General features: G+C 36.2%; 1 non-coding gene across 1 annotated transcript; it reads left to right on the top strand.

The window, feature by feature from the left end:
* The first annotated feature begins 1,271 nt into the window (after positions 1–1,271).
* Positions 1,272–1,375, top strand: LOC148563538 (small nucleolar RNA R71). Its single transcript, XR_015884954.1, has one exon. It is a non-coding gene; the product is annotated as a small nucleolar RNA R71 (small nucleolar RNA).
* The last annotated feature ends 6,874 nt before the right edge of the window (positions 1,376–8,249 follow it).

Raw genomic sequence — 8,249 nt, 5'->3', positions numbered from 1 at the left:
TCTAATGAGATTTTAGCAGCTTGTACCTCAAAGATTCCCAGTTTCTCCATTACAGAGAGTGGCATGAGGTTTATTCCTGACCCAAGATCACATAGAGCTTTCTCAAAGGTCATGGTGCCTATGGTACAAGGTATTAGGAACTTTTCAGGATCCTGTTTCTTCTGAGGCAATCTCAGTTGATCCAATGCATTTAGTTCATTGGTGAACAGGGGGAGGTTCATCTTCCCAAGTCTCATTACCAAATAAATTGGCATTCAGCTTTATGATTGCACCAAGGAACTTGGCAACTTGCTCTTCAGTAACATCTTCATTCTCTTCAGAAGAAGAATACTCATCAGAGCTCATGAATGGCATAAGGAGGTTCAATGGAATCTCTATGGTCTCTAGATGAGCCCCCAGAGTCCTTTGGTTCCTCAGAGGGAAACTCCTTATTGATCACTGGACATCCCAGGAGGTCTTCCTCCTTGGGATTCACGTCTTTCTCCTCTCTTGTGGGTTTGGCCATGATGGTCAATTCAATGGCCTTGCACTCTCCTTTTGGATTCTCTTCTGTATTGCTTGGGAGAGTATTAGGAGGGGTTTAAGTGATTCTTTTACTCAGCTGGCCCACTTGTGCTTCCAAATTTCTAATGGAGGACCTTGTTTCATTCATGAAACTCACAGTGGCCTTAGATAGATCAGAGACTAAGTTTGCTAAATTAGAGGTATTTTGTTCAGAGTTCTCTATCTGTTGCTGAGTAGATGATGGAAAAGGCTTGCTATTGCTAAACCTGTTTCTTCCACCATTATTAAAGCCTTGTTGAGGCTTTTGTTGATCTTTCCATGAGAGATTTGGGTGATTTCTCCATGAGGGATTATAGGTGTTTCCATATGGTTCACCCATGTAATTCACCTCTGCTATTGCAGGGTTCTCAGGATCATAAGCTTCTTCTTCAGAAGATACCTCTTGAGTACTGTTGGATGCAGCTTGCATTCCATTCAGACTCTGAGAAATCATATTGACTTGCTGAGTCAATATTTTATTCTGAGCCAATATAGCATTCAGAGTATCAATTTCAAGAACTCCCTTCTTCTGAGGCGTCCCATTACTCATAGGATTCCTCTCAGAAGTGTACATGAACTGGTTATTAGCAACCATGTCAATGAGTTCTTGAGCTTCTGCAGGCGTTTTCTTTAGGTGAATGGATCCACCTGCAGAAGTATCCAATGACATCTTAGCTAATTCAGACAGACCATCATAGAATATATCCAGGATGGTCCATTCTGAAAGCAAGTCAGAAGGACACTTTTTGGTCAGTTCCTTGTATCTCTCCCAAGCTTCATAGAGGGATTCACCTTCTTTCTGTCTGAAGGTTTGAACATCCACTCTAAGCTTGCTCAGCTTTTGAGGAGGAAAGAACTTGGCTAAGAAAGCCGTGACTAGCTTATCCCAAGAGTTCAGGCTATCTTTAGGTTGAGAGTCCAACCACACTCTAGCTCTGTCTCTTACAGCAAAAGGGAAAAGCATGAGCCTGTAGACTTCAGGATCTACTCCATTAGTCATAACAGTATCACAGATCTGCAAGAATTCAGTTAAGAACTGAAAAGGATCTTCAGATGGAAGTCCATGAAACTTGCAGTTTTGCTGCATCAGAGAAACTAATTGAGGTTTCAGCTCAAAATTGTTTGCTCCAATGGTAGGGATGGAGATGCTTCTTCCATGTAAATTGGAATTAGGTGCAGTAAAGTCACCAAGCATCCTCCTTGCATTATTATTATTTTCGGCTGCCATCTCCTCTTCTTGTTCGAAAATTTCTGAAAGGTGCTTGCTGGACTGTTGTAATTTAGCTTCTCTTAGTTTCCTCTTCAGAGTCCTTTCAGGTTCTGGATCTGCTTCAACAAGAATATTCTTGTCTTTGCTCCTGCTCATATGAAAAAGAGGGAACAGAAAAATAATAATAGGGATCCTTTTTACCACAGTATAGAGGTCCCTGTGTGAGTAGAAGAAAAGAAGGAGAAAAGAATGTAATGTAAGGAAAGAAACACAAGGGTGAGGAGAGCAGAGATGTGAGATGAAGAGAAGTGTTAGTAGATGAATAAATAAATAGAAGGAGATGAGAGAGAAAGAGAATTTTCGAAAATTATTTTTGAAAAATGGTTAGTAATTTTTGAAAATTAAAAGAAGAAATAAATTAAAATTGAATTTTGAAACAATTAGTTAATTAAAAAGAATTTTTGAAAAAGAGGGGGATATTTTTGAAAATTAGAGAGAGAGAGTTAGTTAGGTAGTTTTGAAAAAGATAAGAAACAAACAAAAAGTTAGTTAGTTAGTTGAAACAAATTTTGAAAATTAATTTTGAAAAGATAAGAAGATAGGAAGTTAGAAAAGATATTTTAAAATCAAATTTTTGAAAAAGATATGATTTTGAAAAAGATAAGATAAAAAGATATTTTTGAAAAGATATGATTGAAATTAGTTTTAAAAAAGATTTGATTTTTAAAATTACAATTAATGACTTGATTCACAAGAAATCATAAGATATGATTCTGGAATTTAAAGTTTGAATCTTTCTTAGCAAGCAAGTAACAAACTTGAAATTTTTGAATCAAAACATTAATTGATGATGTGATTTTCGAAAATATGATATAAAATTAAGAAAAAGAATTTGAAAATATTTTGAAAAAGATTTTTGAAATTTTCAAAAATAATAATAAAAAATGGAAAAGATATGATTTTTGAAAAAGATAAGATTTTTAAATTGAAAATTTGATTTGACTCATAAGAAACAACTAGATTTTAAAAATTTTTGAAAAAGTCAACTCAAATTTTCGAATTTTATGAGAGAAAAGAGGGAAAGATATTTTTTTTTGAATTTTTATGATGAGAGAGAAAAACATGAAAATGATGCAATGCATGAAAATTTTTAGATCAAAACAATGAATGCATGCAAGGATGCTATGAATGTCAATATGAACACCAAGAACACTTTAAAGATCAAGATGAACACCAAGAACTTATTTTTGAAAAATTTTTTATGCAAAGAAAACATGCAAGACACCAAACTTAGAAATCTTTAATGCTTAGACACTAAGAATTCAAGAATGCATATGAAAAACACCATACAACACAAAACAATATAATATGAAGATCAATCAAGAAGGTTTATCAAGAACAACTTGAAGATCATGATGAATGCAATGCATGAATACAATTTTCGAAAAATGCAAGATGAGTATGCAATTGACACCAAACTTAAAAATTGACTCAAGACTCAAACAAGAAACACAAAATATTTTTTATTTTTTTGATTTTCTAATTTTTTTGGTATTTTTCGAAAATTAATGTGAAAAAGAAAAATAAGGATTCCAAAATTTTTAATATGAATTCCAGGAATCCTGTACTCTTAGTCTAAAGCTCCAATCTGAGGGTTAGGCATGGCTTAATAGCCAGCCAAGCTTTAGAAGTAAATTAGGTGGATCAAGAACAGCAGCAGGTGGATTAGCAAAAGCTGATATTCAAATTAACTTGCCTCTATGCTGATGGTTGGAAGCCCATATCCTAAAAGAATTAGGCATGGCTTTACAGCCAGTCAGGCTTCAACATACTTCATGAAACACTAGAATTCATTCTTAAAAAAATTTAGAATAATTTTCGAAAACAGATGAGAAATTTTTGAAAGATTTTTGAAAATTTTTTTGAATTTTTTTTTTAATACAAAATAAGAAGAAAATTACCTAATCTGAGCAACATGATGAACCGTCAGTTGTCCAAACTCGAACAATCCCCGACAACGGCGCCAAAAACTTGGTGCACGAAATTGTGATCTCAGGCAACGGCGCCAAAAACTATGTACGCACGTCTTAATAAATCATTTTTCATTCACAACTTCGATGCAACTAACCAGCAAGTGCACTGGGTCGTCCAAGTAATAAACCTTACGTGAGTAAGGGTTGATCCCACGGAGATTGTTGGTATGAAGCAAGCTATGGTCATCTTGTAGATCTCAGTCAGGCAGATATCAAATAGTTATAGAGTTTTCGAAAATAAATAATAGATAAACAGAAAATAAAGATAGAAACACTTATGTATATCATTAGTGAGAATTTCAGATAAGCGTATAGAGATGCTTTCGTTCCTCTGAACTTCTGCTTTCCTGCTGTCTTCATCCAATCAGTCTTACTCCTTTCCATGGCTGGCTTTATGTAAAGACATCACCATTGTCAATGGCTACTTTTCATCCTCTCTGTGAAAATGGTCCGATGCGCTGTCACTGCATGGCTAATCATCTGGAGGCATCACCGTGGTCAATGGCTGCATCCTATCCTCTTGTGAAAATGGTCCAAATACTCTGTCACAGCACGGCTAATCATCTGAGGTTCTCGATCATACTGGAATAGGATTCACCCTCCTTTTGTGTCTGTCACTACGCCCAACACTCGCGAGTTTGAAGTTCGTCACAGTCATTCAATCCCAGAGTCCTACTCGGAATACCACAGACAAGGTTTAGACTTTCCGGACTCTCATGAATGCCGCCATCAATCTAGCTTATACCACGAAGATTCTGACTAAGAGATCCAAGAGATACTCATTCAATCTAAGGTGGAACGAAAGTGGTTGTCAGGCGCGCGTTCGTGGGGGAATGATGATGACTGTGACGTTCATCGCACTTCAATGAATATCTTAGAAGCGGAATAAGTTGAATTGAATAGAAAAACAGTAGTACTTTGCATTAATCTTTGAGGAACAGCAGAGCTCCACACCTTAATCTATGGAGTGTAGAAACTCTACCGTTAAAAATACATAAGTGAAAGGTTCAGGCATGGCCGAATGGCCAGCCCCCAAAACGTGATCACAGGATCAAAAATACAATCCAGGATGAAAATACAATAGTAAAAAGTCCTATTTATACTAAACTAGCTACTAGGGTTTACAGAAGTAAGTAATTGATGCATAAATCCACTTCCGGTGCCCACTTGGTGTGTGCTTGGGCTGAGCATGAAGTCTACACGTGCAGAGGCTCTTTCTAGAGTTGAACGCCAAGTTGTAACGTGTTTCTGGCATTCAACTCTGGTTCGTGACGTGTTTCTGGCGTTTAACTCCAGACTGCAGCATAGAACTGGCGTTCAACGCCCTTTTGCGTCATCTAAACTTAGGCAAAGTATGGACTATTATATATTTCTGGAAAGACCTGGATGTCTACTTTCCAACACAATTGAAAGCATGCCATTTTGAGTTCTGTAGCTTCAGAAAATCCACTTTGAGTGCAGGGAGGTCAGAATCCAACAGCATCAGCAGTCCTTCTTCTACATCTAAATCTGATTTTTGCTCAAGTCCCTCAATTTCAGCCAGAAAATACCTGAAATCACAGAAAAATACACAAACTCATAGTAAAGTCCAGAAATGTGAATTTAACATAAAAACTAATAAAAATATCCCTAAAAGTAACTAGATCCTACTAAAAACATACTAAAAATAATGCCAAAAGCGTATAAATTATCCGCTCATCAGAAGACGACGAATCTTACCTTGATATCTGTCTTGTATTTTGTTTAGATTTCTCTCCCTTTGATTTTGAACAACTTATTGATGTGTATACATATATATATTTCTTTTGTAAACTTTGCCTATAGAGGCTTTCATGTCTTTGGGAGAGTTAGGATTGTCATCAATTGTTTTTAAATTCTGTAACCCTAACCGGCCTAAACTTCGCAGGTCATGACTAGCTGCTATTTATATATATATATATATATATATATATATATATATATATATATATATATATATATATATATATATGTTTATCTATATTTTGTCATTACTCTACTCTACCTTTGAGTTTTATTTCACTCCATTTCATGAACGTGTTATGTTTCTGATACGTGCATGTTTCTGCTTGCAATTTTCTTTTATTCCTTTTCAAACTTCTCGTTTTAATAATTTCTTCTAATTACATATACATAACTCCACCTTGAATAGTACCACCTTATTATCATTGACTTATGACTCGAGTATAAGGATTTGGATATTAGGGTGTTACACCTGCTTTGAAGGAGGTGATGACAAATGCGCATCATCGCAATTGCGTGTTGCATATTTGGAAGAATTTCATCAACTGATTCAAAGACTTGTATATCAAAAAGATCGTCTGGGAGTGTACTAGGTGCACTACTCAACCCGAATTCAAGGAATGTACGGAGAAGTTGAAAGGAGTCAATCAAGGTGCATGGGAATACTTAAAAAAGTTTAAGCCATCTACATGGGTCAAAGCTTATTTCTCCCATGGTCAAAAGCTAGACAACCTCACAAACAACATATGTGAGGTCTTTAATGCAAAGATCGTAAACTACAGAAGCAAGCCCATTCTCATAATGTGTGAGGAGATTAAGTGTTATCTGATGAGGAGAATGGTGAATCATAGGCGACTGCTAGATAACTATTCTGGTAGGTTTGCACCAGTTCAGCAAAAGAGGATGGAAATACTTATCAAGATTAGCACCAAATGGACGGCAGAATGGACTGGTGACAATGATAGGAAGAGGTTTGAGGTGAGTCGCAAAGCAATGAGGGTGGACATAGATCTCATCAACCATAGCTGGTCACGCAACATATGGCAGTTGACTGGTATTTATATACTAATATTTCTACAATTAAATGTTTATTACTATTACTTTATTTTTATCTTAATGTGCTTTGAATTTATCATTCCATTGTTGTTTTAAGGATGCCTTGCTACCATGCAATTGCTTCCATTAAAAAGAGACATGATTCGCCACAAGATTATGTGCATCCCTGGCTATGTATGGAGTCAATTCATAGGACTTATGTGCATTGCATTAAACTTATGCCAAGCGAAGAGTACTGGCCAAGGTCTGAATTGACAAAGCCAGATCCACCCATTATCAAGAGACCAATCGAACGTCCGAAGGTGACAAACTGAAGAAGTCAAAAAGATCTAGCTGAGCCATTCATGCAAGGTGACAAACTGAAGAAGTCATTTAGTGTAACTTGCAACAAGTGTGGTGAAAAAGGCCACAACTACAAAATATGCAAAGGAGCCCCATCCAACCCTGATTGGAAGCCGAAGACAAAGTAGGCGAAGAAAAAGGATGCTAACACTTCTCAATCTCTGGTGGTACTTCCACTATCACAGTCAGCTCCCCCATTAGATGTAAGTTGAAAATTCACTTGTAGGACATTATCTATATATATAACAATCAAGGCACTCATGACATTATAAATATGATTGTATGCATCTTGTAGGGTCAAGATACTCATAGTAGCCAGGTTGACAATCCAACTTCCAAGCAAGAAGTTTCCACTGTAATGAAGACTTTTTTTTTTCAATTTGTTTTTTGAATATGTAACATATTGATGCATGACTTATGTCTGTGAGCTAAGTATATTTGTTTTGACAAATATAAAGCAGGTCCAGAATATGGTGGCCCCAAGTCACCTGAACCCTGTACTAGGTCCAACAACAACAAGGACTACACTTGTAGTAGCACCACCAAGACCAATACTAACTCCATATACACCAGGGGCCCCTACTTTGCACACTCTATTTAGGCCTCCTGCCAAAGCTCCATCCGTGTCCCTAAAAAGAGCTCAGTTGAATCCTTCCAAGTCCAGGCCAAAGCAGAAAGTCTTCAGGCTTCCTGCTCTACTTGGCCAAGGTCTACTCCTATCCAACTCTCAGCCTGCAGCACAGACTCATTCCACCATAAACAACAAGTGCATCAGCATCTAACGAGACATTGGCAGTAGCAACTCTTGCTACAACAAGGTTGTTGAAATTTATTCCCAATCCATCATCCAATAATGCAAAGTGAAGAATTGTGTCTTTGTGTTTGTTTAGGTTTAATGTGTTTTTTTATAATGGTTTATGGAAAACTTGAGAACTATTCTTTTATGGTACTTGTTTTGTGTTGGTTCATTTTAGTCAAAGTAAACTTGTTAAATGGTACCATGTGATTTAGCCATATACATTGTTGGCAAACTTGTTTGTTCTTTTAGAGTTATAGATCTTATCCTTTAAATTTGACAACTTTAATTTTAGTTCCTAAACAATTGAGAGTCTATTATTATCAGAAATTTCATTGCATTTTCCACAGACACTACAAAATCCAGGGACTATGAATATCTTAAATGGCATTAATCATTACAGCACATATTAGGAAAAAAAACCTACTCTGTATTGCCATTTTTTCATTTCAGACACTATTCAATTACTACACTTTATAACAACACACAAAGCAACTATAACAACATA

This window comes from Arachis ipaensis, chromosome B5 (assembly GCF_059453495.1).
Source record: "Arachis ipaensis isolate K30076 ecotype BB chromosome B5, ASM5945349v1, whole genome shotgun sequence".
Classification (NCBI taxonomy): domain Eukaryota; kingdom Viridiplantae; phylum Streptophyta; class Magnoliopsida; order Fabales; family Fabaceae; genus Arachis; species Arachis ipaensis.
Note: the sequence above shows the minus strand (reverse complement) of the source record. Positions and strands in the feature narration are given on the sequence as shown.